We start from the raw sequence: 19,403 nt of genomic DNA on the forward strand, positions 1-19,403 counted from the left end.
AGCTGATCACCATGACAGCAGTGTGAGTCAGCATATTAAAACAGGCTATAAAGATGAGGTAAAGAAGCAGCTTAGTTTTATGTCCTTCATACACTCATCCTCCTGTTGCCTAAAGCTTTTAAATTAAGAAACAAACACAAAGTCAACAGGTATACCTTTAAAAATGCACTTACTATGGGTGACGGTAGCTAGAGCCGGGGCCCAGACAAACCCCTAGAGCCAAACAGCCCCAGACTTAAACATTGCTATCCAGTTCTGCACGCCTCGACTTGCCCATATCTGTATAAATGGTCTAACAGTCCCCAAATATGTTTATGTGTGCGTGCACACGTGCGTATGCATGCTTTGCCTATAGCAATCAATACTTGTTAAAAAAATATAAGTTTAGGAAAAAAGTACATTAAAGGGCAACATTTTTATTGGTTAGATCTGAGAGCTGGGGTTTGGGACTCCTGGGTTCTGATCCTGGCTCTGCCACTGATTGAAAATGTGACCTTGAGCAAGTTGCTAAACTTCTAATTTTGCCAATTTGTGGAAAAGTCATCAATTTAATAAATGTAATAGGGATGAAACCATTAGATTTCTGCAGAGGTAAAGTCTGTCTTCGCTTCACAGATTATGTGAGTTCTTACTCAAGTGTTGCTCCTAATTTGAGTCTGATCCTCACATACACCATGTAGGCAAACCACTCAAGTAGCTGCATAACTTCAGGCATGTTCTTAGACCCACTAGATCTAATGGGACTATTCAAAGTACTTAAAGGTAAATAGGTGCTTATGTGCTTTGGTGGTTTTGGGTCATACCAGGCTTTTATATAAATTACTCTAAAAACTAACAGATAGCTAGAATTTTCCCATTTAGTTCTAATGCAGAAATATCATTCCCTATGAAGATCTGAAGGAGAATTGGAAAAAACCGATAGAAAGATCTCATTCTCTAGTAAACACTATGCAATTTCCCATAAGGGCCCTTATGTCTAATTCCGATGTTATGGAAATTGATTCTTTGGGCATTCCACAGCATAAATAATATTCTGCAATCTGCAATGCAGATTTCAATTTTTGAGATGTATTTATTTTCTAAATTGCTTTTGCTCTTATTTTAGTAGTAAAATATGTTGCATTTATGTACACTAATATCATACAGATTATCTCATGTGTGGTTTTCCCTCAAGTTACATTCCAACAGGCCAATTAGTTGAAGAAATTGCAGAATAAATAGACATGTTTGAATTAGCTTATATCTTGGCAGTTTTCTTACTGCAGTGACTGCTGACTTCTTCCTGCCATCAAAGGTTGTTTATTGGTCCAAGGATGTTTGTCCATGGAATACAATGTCCTTAGGTGATTTTCCATTCTAAGACAGAACAAAGAAGGCAAAAAACTGAGGACCTAACTCCAGAGATGATATATATCTGATTTCTCTCTGCTACAGGCCACGGTCTAGTTTCTGCTCAAACATAACCACAGGCCAGGAGTTATTTCCTAGTACACTTCATGGGAAAGCCTTTGTTTAAATGTCACATTTAATAGTTATTAATTAGAGATATTTGACATAGATAGGATTTGACATGGTATATTATGGCGCCCATTCTTTTAGGATTAGGACTGTCCTTTTAGCAGCCCTTGTGGCTTTGCCAGAGCAGGGGATTAGACGAAGCTAGTCAATAACCAGAAATAAAAGTTAGTTATGTAAGGCCACAGGTACAACAATGAAGAGTGGGCCTGGGCAAGTTTTTGAGAAAGTAAATTGAGGGGATTGCATGGCCAGAAGTGGAACAATGAGGTTGCCTACAATGGCCCATCCCAACTGCTATAAGCGAATATCTCCAGGGGCCAGAGATAGGACACTGCATGGGGAGGGCTCTGAATTACTAGAGAGAATTCTTTCCCTGGTGTTATTCTGATGGGTCTCACCCACATGCTCAGGGTCTAATTAGTGACCATATTTGGGGTCGGGAAGGAATTTTCCCCCTGGTCAGATTGGCAGAGACCCTGATTGAGGTAGTAGACTTCCTCTACTGACATGCCCATTGTACCAACCCTAGAAACTTTTGAAAAATAGGGTGTTTTTACCGTGGCATACTTGTTTTAAATTAGATTTTTGTTCTGTTCTGTTAGAGACAGAAGGCCCTCAAAAGAATTTAGTTCTGTAGGACATTTATCTAATCGTAACAGAAAATGTTTTTAATTCTGGAAATTTTGCAAGATTTCTTTCTTGTGAAGTTTTTTTTACTACTTAATGGTATTTGTTGACTTGGATATACTGCAAAATCAACATTCGTGCAGTGAGCTGGCACTTCTGTGCTCAGAACTGGCTAAAAGCAGGATGTTCAGAATAGCATGAAAAGTTAAAAAAAGATTATTTCCATGAAGTTTTATGAACATCAAAAAGAGTTTGGCTTTCGAGTGAGGGCTCAGCAAAGGTTCCAGGGCCAGTATGCCCTACCCACATTTTTATGATTTAAAAAAATATATATTTTATGTTAAATTTCCTAGGCATCAGATCAGAGCTCAAAAATATCCACCAAACTTATTTTTAGAATAGAGCTGTAAGCTTGAAAGTATTTAACTAAACTAAACTAAACTAGAGAAATTGACACACACAAGAATGCAACAATTAGATGGGTTAATTTATATTCTCTCACTCAAATACACACAAACACACAATTCTGATACCTGACTACTAGAAAAGTCAAAACTCAGATGACGAAGGCCAGAGGTTCAAGTGCTCAGCACAATCAAGGCTAGACTTTAAAAAGATCTCAACTCCCAATTCGGCACCAAAGCAAGAGGCCAGATTCGCAAAAGGGCTCAGCATGTTGGGTGCTGGATGAAATTCTGGCCCTAATGGTCAGAATGGGAGCCGCTGGATGCTGAAAAATTTGGAAAAATCTGACCTTCATTTAGGTGCCTGAATAGGAACTGGGCTCCTTTGAACGGCTAGACATTTGTGGTTGCTGAGCCCTGAAAAACTGGCTCTGAGCTCACTTCAACCCCCGGCTCCCCCTAAAAAGGGGCAAGATTTGAAGTGTGATTCTCAGCTCAAACTTATCCAGTGAAGGTCCAGTGCTTGGAAACGTATCCCAGTGGCTTTTGATGAGTCACAAATGAATAGCTGATATGTGCATCAATGGATGGACATACTTACACATCACTTGTCAAATCAGGAGCGTGATTTTGCTTGTTCTTACTGTCAAAGAGTAGGAAGCTGGCCCTGCTATGCCACTGTAAGGATGGATCAGGCAAGACCCCTAATCTGATGAAAGATGGGAAAAAGTCTCAAGGAGAAAATTTACTGTTCTAACACAGGCAGAAGCCCTATTGACTTCAGACCTAAAGGACGGTAGGATGAAGTTATGATTAGTGTTGGAATTAACTGGAGTGTGTTGGCTCCATGCAAAGATAGAGGAATACACTGTCCTTGTCCTATTATTTATTAATTTATTATTCACTTATATTTCAGTAGTTCACAGTGGCCCCACCCAAGACGGGAACCTATTGTACTTAGTGTTGTAAGAGACTGTGGAAGACACAATTCCTCTCCTGAAGATACACAAAGACATATAATACACAGGTTGCAGGTAAAGGACTAGAGACTGGTTTCCATTACATTGGCACAAATTTGGAGGACTCGACTGCAGTTAGCATAGTGGAACAGAGTCTCCAGGGCTCTGTTCATGGTCAAGCCACTGAGTAGTTACATGGTACTGGCAAGTCCCCTTATTGAGATGCTGCTACACAAACTTCTCTGAATAACGAGTAACACCACATCGCTCTGTCACTAGGGTCTTCACTTATATTTTTAATGGGCTAAGTTCCTCAGGTTAAAGATGTTATGCAGATTGGTTGCTTTTAGAAAGCCAACATTGGCCATCAATTGCCAAACTAGGAGATGCCATGCTACAAGGAAATGCTGTGATAACCCAGAACCACTGTATGGTAACTGTTGGCCATCTGACTTCATCCAACCAGTTTGTATACAAAATATGTTGTACAGTGTGGCTCATCTGTTACACACATCACCATTTTATCCTCACTTATGAATTTTTTTACCAAGATCTGTGCTTTTTTTGAAAAGTTTTATGAGGCTTAAAACAACAAACAACAGGAAAATGTGAATCAAACTTCCAAAATTTACTCAATTAATAAATTTACTGTGTTTCATAAAACACGCTAACTTTCAATTACATTTCACTATTGGGTCTATTCAGAAGATTATTTTTGCTTGATTTGACTTCGTGGAATTGTACCTTTCGCAGGTAATAATTTTAAAGGACCTTGTTCTATTTAAAGCGTCTGCGGACGTTTGCATTGGCACGTAGCAAATGTTCTCTTTAAACAGGATGGTCAAAAACTTCCCCCATACAAATGTAATTTTAAAGCAGCTTTTGCTTTGTTTCCAATGAAAATACACGAAGTGTCCAACAGTCACAAGGAAACCACGATGATGGTAAATAAGTTTCATCTGGATGACACAAATTAAAAATTGGCTAGGTTCCAAAGCTAAAAGAAAAATGAACGCAAGTCTGCACAATTTAGGGTTAGCTAACATTTACACAATCAGGGTGGGACAACGGCTCCTGTGCACCTGCCGTCTCGTCTGTGACATGGTTATGTGGAGGGGACACAGGTGTCCGTCTCCAATGCTGTGACCTCCCCTTTTTGTGGATGAGTCATGTCTGAAAGCGTTCCACAATATGGCAGCAGGATGTTGCAATCTTAACGATGAAAAAAGCACTTAACAGCATCAATAATTTGTGGACATTTATGCTTTGAGTTAAAATGAATTGCAGAGCTAACAAAAATATAATGGGGAAGCTATTTTAATTATTCCACAGTCTAAAATAAAATCATACTAGTCTTTGGTTCAGATTTTCTGGTCCACTGTGCAGCACAGAGCTTGCACAAAGCCCCCTTAAAACAAGGCCAATGGAGCATTCACCTTCTGTAGGGGAACCCTTCACTCGCGTAATCTGAGAGAGATGCACTCTGGACATTGAGCACAGGGAGGGACAGAGGGTAGCACGGGGTCATTCTATGGGTGGGCCAGGGAGAGGACGGGCATGGCTCTGCTATGCCCAATCCTTTATTGGTGTAAACTAGGGCTGCCTCTCTGCAGCCCTAACGCGGGCAGGCTCCAGATAGTTAAGCACTGGAATAAACTGCCTACAGAGGCGGTGGAATCTCCATCACTGGAGATTTTTAAGAGCAAGTTAGACTAACGCCTGTCAGGGAAGGTCTAGATAACGCTTGGTCCTGCCATAAGTGCAGGGGACTGGTCTAGATGACCTTGCGAGGTCCCTTCCAGTCCTACGATTCTATAGTCCTTAATCTGATGGCCAGATCTGGCTCTCAGCAGCCCCTCTTTTCAGCAGACCTGCTAAAGTGGAGAACAAGGGCCTTTGTGTCTATCGATTGTCTTTCATGTGAGGCTTTCAAGGTGTTTTACAAATAGCAATGATTGTAGCCTTAGGACACCCTGCTGGGAGACAGACTATAATCCTTATTTTACTGCTGGTGAAACTGAAGCACCGGGAGGGGAAGTGACTCACCCAAATTCACATCATGAGTCAGTGACAACATTGAGAATAGAACCCAGAACTCCTGACTCCCGGTCCCATTAAATCAGGCTGTTTTTAGATGGCTCTGACGACATATCAGTAAACTACGTGAATCTAACTTCTAGGAATGGGTCACCGTTTCCCTTAAACTAAAACCCTATAGCAAAACTATATAGAAGTTCTATAGTATTATTGTATGTATAACCCCATTAAGAAACCCCAAAACCTTCTGTTTTCCATGCAAGTAATTTTACTGTACTGAGCCAAAGTCTGTTCTCAGATACATCAGTGTAAATGTGAAGAAACTTAACCGAGTGCGGAGGAGTTACTCCAGATTTACACTCATCTGACTGAGAACAAAACCTACCCAATAACGTGGTAATATCAGCATTGCAGATAAGCTAAAGTTCTGTCTATGGCCTTATCTGGTCCCCATCACTCAGGAGATGAGCACCACACAAACATTAATGAATTTATCCTCACAACCCCACTCACAGCTCAGAAAGGATTATTACCGAACTGAGGCCCACAGGCCCAACTCCTCAGAGGTCTTACTCCAAATAAGAGTTTGGTGCCTAATACCTTAGAGGATCTAGGTCAGAGTGTTTCAGGCTGTACCAAGGTCTCACAGGGAGTCCGTGGCAGAAATAGGAATTGAATTTATATCTCCACAGTTCCAACCCAGTGCCATAACTGCAATACATCCCTTATGTAACATGCAGATGTAATGTGCTATATGATATCACAATGAATGCCATGGTAGGAAAGTTATTATTATTATGCCTAATGCCGAGTTGTTATCAGGTGAAAAGAAAAATTACATGAGAATGCCACAACGGACCATGCAGCCTTTGAATTTGTAAGGATTCATTTCTTTTATAGTTTGCTTGTAATCAGCTGTTCACAGAATGTGAGGTCTTTGTAAATTCTGCTCTCTCATAGTTTGTCCAGTGACACAAAAGGTGCGGCTTTCTGGAAATGAGAATTTTCAAGAACATGGAAATACACTGATTTCTCTCGCTAAAGGGATTATAGCTTGATTTATATGCTAACCATTCTGGAGATAATTTCTGTTACTATATATTGATTTGCAGAATATTTTTAAACCCCTGTGAGAGCAAACTAATATAAAAATAAAGATGACTTACAATCAGCAGAGTTTTTCTTCAGCATATTTTGCTACTGTAGTGTCAGAAATGTTCCCTCATTAGATCCAGTTTTCCAAACTGGGCCATTAGTTCTGCGTACACAATTTTGCATGCACAACCACTTATGCACCAAAAAGATAGTGTTTGCAGGGTAAAATTTCCAAAAGCACGTCTGTCATTTAAAAGGCTAAGGGATTGTCCACACATGGACATTCAGGAAAGTTAATCCAAATTAACTAAAGGTGTGAATTTCAAGTGGATTAGTTAAACCTCATTAAACCCTGTGTGAATGTTCTTATTCAGAATTAAAATGGCCTCATTTTGGTTTAGCTTAATTTACTCAAGGCCACATTAATTCTCAATAAAAGCACCTGCACACACAGGGGTTTAATGCAATTTAATTTATCCACTTCAAAATGTAGGTCCTGAGTGTCCCTCTGTAGACAAGCACTTAGCCCCATTGACTTTCAGTGGGGCTTTAGGTGCATTAGAAAATTATAGTTAAGCTCCTAAGTGACTGAGATGTTTTTGGAATTTTACTCACAGTCATTTGCAGAAGCAGATTCTGTTGTTCATATTTGCAGCATACCAGTGCATGAAGAAACATGCATTCAAATACACACAACATTGTAAAATGTGCACCGTCACAGCAGCTAGGTTCAGGCTCCTTGGAAAATGTGTTTGATTACAATAGATTCTCACTTGATATAAACTAGGACCCACTTATAAAGCAGAGCCAAATCCGACTTCCATCTATTATTGAATTTAACGGGAGTTTAGCCCAAGTAAGGATTGCAGGAATTGATCTATGGTGAATCAGGACCAGACACGCTTCATTTGTACTACATTGCACAATAGGATGCAACACTCAACTCCAGTTATAGCAGAGCTCTGCTAGGAGTACACATTTTCTGTGAAAATAAAATTTAGATTCTGTTGCACTTAAGTACCATGACAATGGGGACAGTTTCTTTACATTTAGATTGGATTTGCATGTGTGTAACTCCATTAATCTCAGTGGAGCTACTCCTGATTTGCTGAAATAAGAGGAGAAGATGGCCCACACACGAATGTATGTTCTGAGTATGGATGATTTACCTCATGTTAACTTGTAACGAGACAGGCCTAATCAATGTGAAGCGGTAGTGTAGAGATGCCCATAGATTTCTCTCCAAGAAGGTCCTCCTGTGTTCCTCCGGAGAGAGTTTTAAAAGAAGCAATAACCACTAAAGGAAGGCTTTGTTTTCAAAAGTGGAATATAATATCTACCTTTCTTCTAGGCTTCCATTGCATAGCTAGAAAAGCAATAATTTACTTTGAGAGTTAGAGAGCCTGATCAGTATTTCATAACTGTTTTCTTAGGTCTGTTGTCCAGATCTGGTTCTGATTTCTAAGAAACAAACAAAAGAATGTTCCATTCCAAGGCAGCTTTAATGTGCAGTATTAGGGATCCTTGACATCATAGTTCAGGAATGAGGAGTTCATATTCCTCATGTCTGAATTAATAACTGTAGCTTTGTTTGCACTGGGAGTAAAAAGTCACAGAAGATCAGTATAAGGTATCCACAGACCTGAAACTACGATTTAAGTGAGACTTAAGTTGTGCATAGAATAGTCCTTAGTACTGGCCATGTGCACTGAGGTGCATTTTACCATAGGATCAAAGCGTTCTATACGCTTAGCTGGAAAATAACATTCACTAGAGCTGTCAGAAATATGGAATTTTACTTTTGTGGAAAATTTTGCTATGTCAAAGTTACTCTCCATGCTGAGTCGGAACAAAAATTCAAAAGATTGAAAAACTTTTACCAAGTCAACAGACGTGCACACAGAGCAAAAGACTGAACCTTTAGTCCTGGACAGCCTGTCCTAGCTCAAACTATGCTTCTGACGCTAAATGGGTCCCTGCTACAGTCATTGCTCAAACAGGACCTGTTTCCTACACTGTCCAGAATGCAGAGGATCTCACCAGGCGGTGGCATGTAGATTAGTTATTGCCCAAGGACACATCTCCATTTGAACTACCTGACCTCACCATTACAGGTGAGATATCATCGAGTCAAGAGTCACCTGTTCCTGACTCCCCTTCTCCATCCATCTCTGCAGGAGATACAGCCCCCTCTCCTGTTTGAGCAGATACAACATCCTCACCTGTTCGAGCTACGAGTTCTGAGCCCATCGTTAGACCCGCACCAATAACGCTTTCCGGTGCAAGAACACCAGAAGTCTGCCATAATCCACCTGGACAGAGAAGGCCTCCTGAACGGCTGGATCTTTAGCTAGGGCAAACCCATATTGCAGGGCAGAATAATCCCTGGGGTTTAGCCAGGAACTGAGGCAGTCTGCCTTCATTCTCTAGTTTAGTGATTGTTCTGTTAAATGGGCATTTTCATTAAGGAGAGGAGGAATATGTTGTGTATTTTGTGTCTTGCCCAATTGCCTAGGTTGCCGTAGCAATAGAGCTTAGCTTGTTGCCAGAGCAATAGGGTTAGAGTGTTAGAGGATAGTTCAGCCAGTCTTGGCTGGTTTTAGTATTAGTTCAATCAAGACGCTCCCTGGGTTGCATCTCTCTGTGATCCTGTGCTGATTTCTCTCTCTGAATACAAGCAATTAAAATGAATTCAGCATAACAGAGGGGAGAGGGGCAAATACCAGTATTGGAGGGTGCCGGAGACCCAAGGTACGCCACTGTGTTTCCAGCAGTGGCCAAAGCCTGATGCTTCAGATAAAGGCAAAATGCCACTCATCAGCTATAGAATGTAGCACTTCTTTCCTGTCCCCTCTGGGTAAGAAGTTAATCAATTATCAGACAATACCTTTCTGTAATCTCCAGAGATCACCGGGGGTATATCACACAAAGGAATGGTTGTATTTTCTTTCAGTCGTGACTCAGCTATGGTAGGAGTCTGAAACAGGAAGTTTTATTCACAGAAAACAAGACGGGGATGAATTCTCGTATCAGTGACCCCAGGGGTAAATCCAGAGTGACGCTACTGAAGTCATTAATAGGCTTGATTCTTCACTGCTTTGCATACGTGTAAGGGGCCACATTGCTAAATGGGTGCATTCTTGGTTGAAGAACCTGAAGTGTTTTGCTGAATCAGGGCCCCAGAGCTGAAAGGCAATTGCTCATCGACTTCAGTAGTAGCCAGATTGCACCTCTAGGGAATATCGCGTTTGAGGACAGACTCCCCCCACCTCTGGGAAAAGTCAAAGGCATCCGCAGCCACTGTCCTGTAGCTACACTGGCCCTTTATCAAGCTGGACCCTTGCCCCTTTGTTTGTGCTCCTCCCTCAATTTCAGAGGAGGTGAGATGACTCGATACAATGAGATGAGGTATGTGGGTGGACAGCAATCAGTACCCATTGCACAAAGATCACTGACCAGTCAGCCAGACCACCTCCCCCTGTGCCTGACTCTCTTCCAAACTTTCCCAACGAGGTAAATGCCCAAATTAAAATGAAGGGCCAAACTGTGACCCAGCTCACAGGGCAGCACAAAGGATGAAGGGGGTGTAAAACACTCCTTTTAATTCGCACGCACTGACTAACCGTATCAGGGTTTGAGGCATGGACAGCAGGCTCCACAGGCGGGATGGAGTGGAGTAAGCCTGACTAGCACAGCTGCACTGGGGCAGAGGGGCGAGATCGCTGCCCTAGGTACAGTCCCGGAGTAGGGTGCTGCCTTGGTGGAGCATGGGAAGACCAGGATGTAGGTTGTGACTCTGAGCCAAAGTCGTCTTCTTCCTTCTCTGCTCTGGGGCCAGGACAACTACTTGCTGCCCCTTGGCAAAGCCACACCTGATAAAAGAGTGATTTTAAAATAAGAGAACAAAGATAATAGGGTCTGATCCTCCACTGCTTTGCCTCATCATTTACCGTGTGTGTGTGTGTGTGTTGAACGCTGCACACTTTGAGCAGGTGGCAAATGATGACTCAAGATGAAGGGCAATGGGGAATCAGGCCCCCATCAAGATAAACTGTTAGGAAAAGTTAGTGTTTCTTGAGTTTCTCCTTCCTCCCTCCTCCTGCAACGTGTGCTGCGTCTTAGCGTCAGCCTTATTCCCCTTATGCGCTGATGGCGTGGAAGAATGAGCTAAGCAAAAGACAGTACGTGTAGCAGAACTGGAGAGGAAGCTATAATAATAAATTAATCCCTTTAAAATAAGTAAAAGGGGAAGGAAGGAACAGGATAGAGTTTTCATTATGATCTACTTATATCATGCCTTTGCTGCACCACAAGACAGAAAGCATGACATGGGCCCAGCCACAAAGAGTTTGTGATCTAAGGCCCTTCTTTAGGTTATAAATGGGCCTGAATGGGAAGTGAGGGAGGGATTTTGCACTTTGTGAGATTGGACCTTAATACAAGTAAGACCAAACAAGGTAATCTAGGCGGATGTAGGGAGACCAACGGAAGGAAAGACTTCATGGAAGAGGTAGGTTTAAATGAGGGATTGAGCCAAAGTTCCTTGAAGGGAGGAGGTGCTGGGCTGGCAAGAAGTAGCAATACGTTGGGGGAAAGATTAGATGGTATGGAGAAAAGGAGCCAACAGGGAGGACAGTAGGCCTGGACCCGATGCGCAGACATCAGGCAAAAGCTTAAGGACTTTGTTTGTACCTCAGTTAAAAAAAAAATCTTGGCTGTGGCTTGGGTTTGAGTTGGAGAAGTCAAGAAGGCGGCGGGAGGATGGGCATTATTATTTCTTCGGAATCAGTTTGCCCATCACCACCGGCCACGAAGGAAGGTCTCTGACAATATAGTGTGTCTGAGGGCAGTTGGGTCTCAGATGACGCATGCTGACTGAAAACATGCCAACGAGGAACTAACTTACTAACAGTATCTGTCTGCTGAGAACTAGAACTACTCGCTTACACGGAAATGGTACAGGGGGCCAGCATGAAGTCTTTGCACTGCTTATATCTGTCTATGTTAGTTACATGGCACTCATTACCCTAGTCCCTGAGCACTTCAAAACTGATGATGTAATGAACCTCACAGAACTCCTGCGAAGTAGGGAACGGCTACAATCACCATTTTATTGATGGGGAACTGAGGCCCAGAGGCCTAACCTCTGCTGAAATTAATGGACGTTAGGTGCCTCACTGGCATCTTTAGGCATCTAAATACTTTTGAGAATCAATTCCTAAGGGGCCTGCCCTAGGTCACACAGGGAGTTTGTGGCAGAGCTGAGAATGCACCCTGTTTTCCTGGGTTCCAGCCTACCACCCTAACCACTGGACCAGCCTTCTGAATTTAATCCCCATTCTGAGGACATAAATGGTGCCTAGGGTTGTGCTGGGCCTCTGCACAGGGCCAAATTTCACCCTTAGAAATCACAGTTTATTGCGTGATTTTGAGAACACACACGTTTTTTTCCTCCTTTCATTAAACAAAGCACGTGGTGCGTATTTAAGGTAAACAAACTAGTGGTGAGATGCAGAGATGCTAGTTATTGTCATTAGAGGTGGAATGAGCCAAACATGCAAAAACTGTGATAAAATTTTACCAGCCCAAGCACAAAATCTACTTACCTCGCCATTACAGTGATGATTAATGATATTGAAAAAGCAAACAATATCTGCTGGAATGGCAGGTGAACTCTTAATGTAAGATATATTTCTAATCCCCTACCCAGAGAGAAGCTAGAATCACTGAAAGAAGAGGATAACCATCTAAAGTTACATCTAAAATCTTTTCCACTCCATTAAGGACCACATGTTCTGCTGCTAATACTGCCAGCTTATCAGCATGCTGTACCCTTCTTTAGGATTAATTTTTATTCATTTAGATCTTCCAAGTTTAAAAACAAAAGAAGAACAATTCATTTATGAGATCACTAGGGACAATACTCTGTCCATGCCTTGAGATAAATGCCTGGGAAGAAACCATACATTTTAAAGCAAAATTGTTCAGAGGAAGATAATTGTTTTGGCAATTGAGTAAAGCATATTTATACCAGCTGAGGATATGGCTCTGTATATTTACTTTATTAGTATTGTTTTACACAAAAATATTTTCTCAGATTGGTATGCATATCTTCAATAAATAAATATCTAGCTCATCTATAGCAGTCTTCATCCATAGAGCTCAAAATGTTTTACAAAGGAAGTCAATATCATTATCCCCATTTTACAGATGGGGAAATAAAGGCACAAAGGGGTGGAGTGGCTTGCACCAGGACACCCAGTGGGCCAGTGGCAATAGAATCCAGGTCTCCTGAGTCCCAGCTCAATGCTCTACCCACTAGACGACATTGTCTGTATTATTAGTGATATATATTCAATATTAATATTTTTCACTTGCATAAGATCTCTCAGATGATTTACCTCAGACAGACACCTTACAAACGCTAATTAAACCATTCAATCCCTCTGTGAGGCTTGCAGTTATTACTATGGGCATGCACACACCCGTCACAATGAGCCCCCATGAAGTGTCTGTGTTGTTCACTCTTGCACTGTGTGGACTAATCATGGCCAGTAACACCATTTGATTTATTTAGAGGCAGCTGTCTTGTAGAAAGTAAACATTCTGTGTCAGCCGGTTGGAGTGCCCCAAAGTTCTTACCGCCAAAGATCATTCCTGTCCCAGGGGTGTTGCATTACAACTTTGTCCCAAGGAGGTTTCGCTTCTTGGAGACCTACTGCAAGAGGCCTGACGTTAAAGGAGATGGGAGGGAACCATCCACTGTGGTGTTCTTTGCATGAGCAAAATACCGCCTAAAATTAGACAGGTCACATCAACAGAAAAATGGAATGAGAGATAATCATTGCCAGGGCATCCACAATAATATAACAGTACAACTGTCGCTTGTTTCTGTTCTATGAACATAGGAGGGGCATAGATCTATTCACCAGTGCTTGGGACTGGGAATCAGTATTCCTGGATTCTTTTCTATGTCTGCCACTGTGTGGCCTTGGGCAAATCACTTAACTTCCTTCAATTAAATGCCTCAGCGTTACCCATCTAGGCAATGGACACACTGCATAGGGGTGTTCGAAGGATTAATTAAATAGTATTTCTGAAACACATGTGAAAGAGGAACAAAAGCATTAGTACAAATATGTGCACTTCAACTCTTTTAGGCCTCGATACTCAAAACAGGCTCGACTAGCACAGACTTCTGGGCCCATGCAGTGTTCACTTGAAGCCAGTGGGTCACTTCATAAGCCACAGGGTTTGCATTAGCAGATCCCAAAGCAGGATCAGGGCCCAGATGGGGTGCTTGGGCCTACATGATCTCCTCTGAGGGAGCATGTTACGCTTCTGTGCCTCTGTAAAAAAACTCTGTCACTCTGCCAAAGCTGGGGCTAGAGTCTCCTCTGCCCTGGCACTTCATGTAATCGTTTACACTAGTGCAAAGTCCATGCAGAGCGGCTGCAAAGTGTGACCATTCTAATTTGGTATAGAATTGCGCTGACTTTAGCGTAGTGTACTGACTATACAAGGAGCCAGGGAAAAGAGAACTGGGTCCTTGTCTTGGAATCAGTTTTATTAAATTGCTACCTCTGTTGTTAGACTTACATATTGCAATCAGCTTTGGACATCTTATTTTACTAATCCTTGTGAATCTATATTAATGAAAGCTCAACATATTGAGACTTATAATCTTGATTGACAGACAGAACCCTAGCCCTCATGGCACGATGAAATAAATGTTATCATATCTTTTTAACCATGGGTTAAAACAGAAAACCTCAGAGTTTAATACCAACATTTCCAAATGGGGATGCTTCAAGATAGGCACCTAAAACTATATTTAAATACCAGAGTAAGACCTGGTCTATGCTTGAAAGTTTTACTGGTGTAACTATTTCTGTTAGGGGATTGAATTTTTACTGATATAGCAGGAACAATCTCTAGTGTGAACATAGTTATGCCTTCTAAAGATGACATACCAATATAGTTATTCCCCTTCCCATAGCTAAACTAGGAGAAAGCCCCTTTATTCACATATATAAAAGCTTCCTCTTTAGCGGGGGTTGTACTGCTTTCATTATACTGGTATAGTTAAATCAATACCATTTTCTAGTGTAGACCAGTTCTAAGTTGTAGAAATTTACTTTGTTTCTTTTCCTCCAACTTTTTGACTTCCTGGCTTCTTCTCGTTATTTATTTCATGAATTCCATCTTCACTTCCCAATATTCCAAATCCTCTTTCTTTATGAATCCACCTTATCAGCCCAAGGGAAACATCACTAATGCAGATGTTGTGAGGGAGGGGAGATGTGTGCAGTGTTTATAAAATGGAAATGATTCACAGACTGAGCATTACTTTTCCCTTACTTATTGCTCAGAACCCTACCCTTCCTGACAGATTAAACGTTAATCAGCAGAAACTGAAACTCACACTGATTAAATGGTGATAAGTCAGGACCTGAAATATTTGTGGTGCTGAAATCCTCCTGAAATCGGTTGTATATCTTTAATTCTCCAAGGAAGTATAAGGTGCTCAGCATTCCACAGCCTATCATCTGCTCCTTATCCCTGTAATGTACAGGTAAAGACATGAACATATATATAATCCCAGCCCTAATGGTATAAAAAGAAAAGCCCCCTGCATTGTAAGCAGACATGTCTATTTTCTAACAGCAACACAAACAAAACAAAAACAGCTAAACAAAAACAGCATTTGGACAACTCTAGTCCCTTTGGCTATGGGCAGTATGTCTGAGAAATGGTTTGAAAGAAGCAATCTCCATATCACAATTCAAGTGGCACCAACTAACTGGCAGTAACTTCCGCATGCAGCCCCATTGCTGTAATGTGAAAATTGTGCAACACCTTTAGTAAATACTTCCTCTTGTAGGAACAAGAATAAAGCGAACGGACTCATTTTCTCTCTTTCACTGTAGAAGGCAGGACAGTTTAAAGCAGAGAAAGGCTAGAGGCCGGTCTTTCTCAAAGCAAGGGGACAGCTTTCCAGGCTTAGCTGAAATGATTAAAGTTCTTATTGCCACATTTTTGTTACTTTCTCGGCACCAAGGTAAGTTTTTCACCTTTTATTAATTGCTGCTAAGTACAGTGACAGACAAGGTTCTATAGCTTTTGAGAGCTTTTAATTATTAACAGGTGGCTGGTACTGAAGAACCGTGATTGTATTTGTTGTATTCACACCAAATTAAGTCAGTTGAAGACAATGGCATTGCTGAATATAGGGATTTTGGTTTTTGTTTGACTATGCAAATTAAAAATTAATCATTACAATTCTTGAGAAAGACAGATTAGTAAAGAAAATATTACCTGGTTGAATAAACTGGACACAGATTGGCTCAAGACTCTGAATGAGTTTGTTCCATGCCAGTAAGAAAGCAGTTTTTCAACAACTTTGTGAGAATTTATCCAACTTGGATAGTTTGTTACATTTACAACATTTTAATAGTAAAAGAAATAATTTTTTTGGAATTAAATGAATATGTCTTGTACTTGCAACTGAAATAGATGATAAACACCTATAATATTAATTCAGCACCAGGCCAATAATACCGTGAGATCATTCAGAATATGATTAAATAATTATCCCTTAATATTAAATCCCTTCAATGTTAAAGTAAGTATAATCATTTAACCATACTCTATCTATGTGATGTGCCATACTTAGTTTTTGTGTATATTCTTTCTTGCTTGCTTGCTGTTTGAATCACTCAGGAGCAGATTTTCAGAACTTGACATGCACAAATATACACCAGCAATTCATGGTCACTTGGACATATAATTGTCTTCAGTGCACACATATATTATGTATAGAATTAAAAGGATTTGTGTATGGAAATACATGCATTTGTGCGTGAAGAGTTCTCAAAATCTGCCCTTTGATTCTTTATATATCTTGATCAAAAAGATTTCATTTTCATATGAAGATTGACACTAACTGGTGATGTCAATTCCTGATTTAAGACGGTTGGGAAATTGCAGTATTTATTTATGCCTTATCACCAAATTTGTACCTGTTGTAACAGATCCAGGATACATAAATTTCTTCCTCAGAAAAAACTAATGAGTTAAAATAATGCCTGAAGCAAAACAAGATGATACTGTACATTCACTCTGAAGAACTGATTCTAGGAAAACTGTTAAAACAGAACAAAATATAACCACTCACTTAACACACCCAGAATGTTGTAGCTAAGAATCATCATATGGAATACATACCAGGCATAGAGAAACCAAGGTGTTAAACAGTAAGGCCTCATCTTGACTAGAGGAAATGTCAAGTTACACCACTCAACTACTTTTCCTATTCTAGACAAAGCCAAAGTAGGGGCTGTTTCAGCAACTCATACTCTCAGTTTAGTGCTTGCCAAATCAAGTAGTCCTAAGATTCACTGAAGAGTCCCATTGATTTCACTGGAACTATTTACGTAAGGACGTGCTTCTCAAATGGCGTAGCTGCAAAATCGGACCCGTGGAAGGTAACATTTGTTGGGTGCTGAGCTCGTTTGAAAATCTGGCTTCAAGGGTCCCAGTGGGAGATGCTGGGTCCTGCGAGCACTTAGGAAAATCTGGCCTTTATTTATGTGATTAAAATAGGAGCTGATCTGGTCCCAAATGTAGGTGCCGAACCCTTGAAAATTTGTCCCAAGGATGAAACTCACCCAGGCAGCAGGATTAAAAGGGATCTATGAGGCGCATAGGCCTTGTGATGGACAAGGTCTGATGTCCAGGGATCCTGAGCAGGTGCCGCTCTGATTAAGTTCAATGGAAGTTATATGTGCTGACTGAAAATTAGGCCACAGCACACAAGTATGCTTCATGTGCAGAAGTTGAAAAACCTCTCTTCTTTCCCTCAGTAAGCTCTTCCCTAGCACAATACCACTACCACATACTTCACTAGGACATAGCCACACAACATAGCCATGTACACAAAGTGAGATGGAAAAAGGCATTTGGGGCACCTGAGATGTCTCCCCTGCCACCTCCATCATACACATGTATGTTTCCAACTTCCAGCATATTTTACAGTGCTCTGTCCAGTCCATTTCAAATGCCCCAGCTGCAGCTGGTCCAAAATTTCATTGAAATAGAAACTTTCCATGGGACTGTGCCAATTTCGACAAAGTTTCAATTTTTTAAAACAAAAGTTGCAGAAGAAAACATTTCGAATGTACGCATTGAGAGGAGTTTTTATTTCCAAATGTATTTTATTTTACATTATACATGATGATATAACATTTTAAAAAGTCATAGTCGGAACAAAACATTTCAACTTTAACAAAATGGAATGCATGGATTGACCCAAAAATATACCCTCTCCCCACAAAAAAACATGGTCCTACTTCCATCCACACACCAACAAAATACCCACCCACACCTACTCACCAGCCTGCGGTGACAGCCAGATGCATCTGCCCCAAAGAACTATCCATCCTAGTGCTACACTGAGTTGATGCAGCTCTGAAATGCCCCCAGTCTGGGCAACTGCCCATCAAGGAGCTGAGGGGCTAACCAGAAACACAGACTATGAATTCAGACGATCAATATATTGGCCAACTGTATTGATCACAAAACAGTTGGTATGAAGTGTTTTCATAATGAACAAAACATGTCATATCCCCATATAAAACCCCAATAAAAAGTGGAAGCAGAGGGTTGGAGAGGACTGAACAAAAGGAGGGGGAAAAAAGACTATAAAAAGCAGAGAAAAGTTTTCAACTATCACATGCACATAATCACACCCAGTAAAACATGCCTATAGAAGAAGGATTAACAAACTATTTCTGTGAAAGGACTAGGTGAAAATATTTCTAAAGAAGGAATCTGAGATTGCTGTTGACTAGCCATGAAATGCTGTGAATTTACTTAAATACCATAAAGGAGGAATTCTTTGTTAATTTGTACAACTTTCTGTAACAGAGTCATTAACTCTACAGAATCACCTAACCTGATCTGCATCAGTTGCAAACTTGTGAATGCAAAGATAATGGCTACATCTTGAAAATCTGGCCCAACGTGTTAGTACAAAAATGAGGCGGTGCTAGAATAAGATTCTATGAATTGCATGCCAATTAAATAAAACAATACAGCATTTAGAAACTGTGGAATTTTAAAAAATAAAACAAAAACATTCGTTTTGACAATTCTTTTTGTTTCCCTTAGGGACCGCAATAAGGGAATTACCTGGCGTGAAGGACTATGAAGTGGTATATCCACAAAAACTACATGTCTTACATAAAAGGGATGTAGCAGGAAACCAAAATCCCAACAACGGGGTAATAAAGGAGGTATTTTCTATTTGTTTGTGGGGGGATGGGATACTTTTATCTTGGGTCAGAATGTACTTAACTTTCAGGATGAGTTAGATCCAGACATCAGATCCTACTAATGGAAGAGAATAACTAGATTATTGAATCCATTCCCCTGCAAGGGCAGGCCATGAGAGTCACACAGAAAAAGTAGGTGGCAAAGTGTAAATGTGATGGTGGGACTCCTCCTAGCTCATGACCATATGCTTATTCACAGTGTAAATCCGCTCATTAGCTGGCATTAATGGCACTTTTTGCAAATTAGAGCTCACTGGAGAGTAGAAAACAGTAGAGCAGAACCACCTGGCATTCCGGGATGTTGAGATATAGATCCAAAGCATACAGCACAGCCTCATCCCCACATCTACCTTTGGATGGAGGCGGACAAATCAGTGGGTAGGGCTCAAGACTCAGAGATCTATTCCTGGCTCTGCCACCAACCTACT

The 19,403-nt window shown here is 40.9% G+C and overlaps 1 protein-coding gene across 1 annotated transcript in view; it reads right to left on the bottom strand.

The window, feature by feature from the left end:
- STC1 (stanniocalcin 1) overlaps positions 1-19,403 on the bottom strand; it is a 289,918-nt gene that overhangs the window by 133,403 nt on the left and 137,112 nt on the right. The window contains exons 4-5 of the mRNA XM_067543706.1: positions 15,066-15,202; positions 13,283-13,434 (exon numbers count right to left, since the gene is read on the bottom strand). The gene's annotated coding sequence lies outside the window, so the exon portion shown is untranslated. The remainder of the gene's footprint in view (positions 1-13,282; positions 13,435-15,065; positions 15,203-19,403) is intronic.

Source organism: Emydura macquarii, unplaced genomic scaffold (genome assembly GCF_026122565.2).
Source record: "Emydura macquarii macquarii isolate MOO-44397 ecotype Brisbane River unplaced genomic scaffold, CSIRO-AGI_Emac_v2 contig_967, whole genome shotgun sequence".
NCBI lineage: Eukaryota > Metazoa > Chordata > Testudines > Chelidae > Emydura > Emydura macquarii.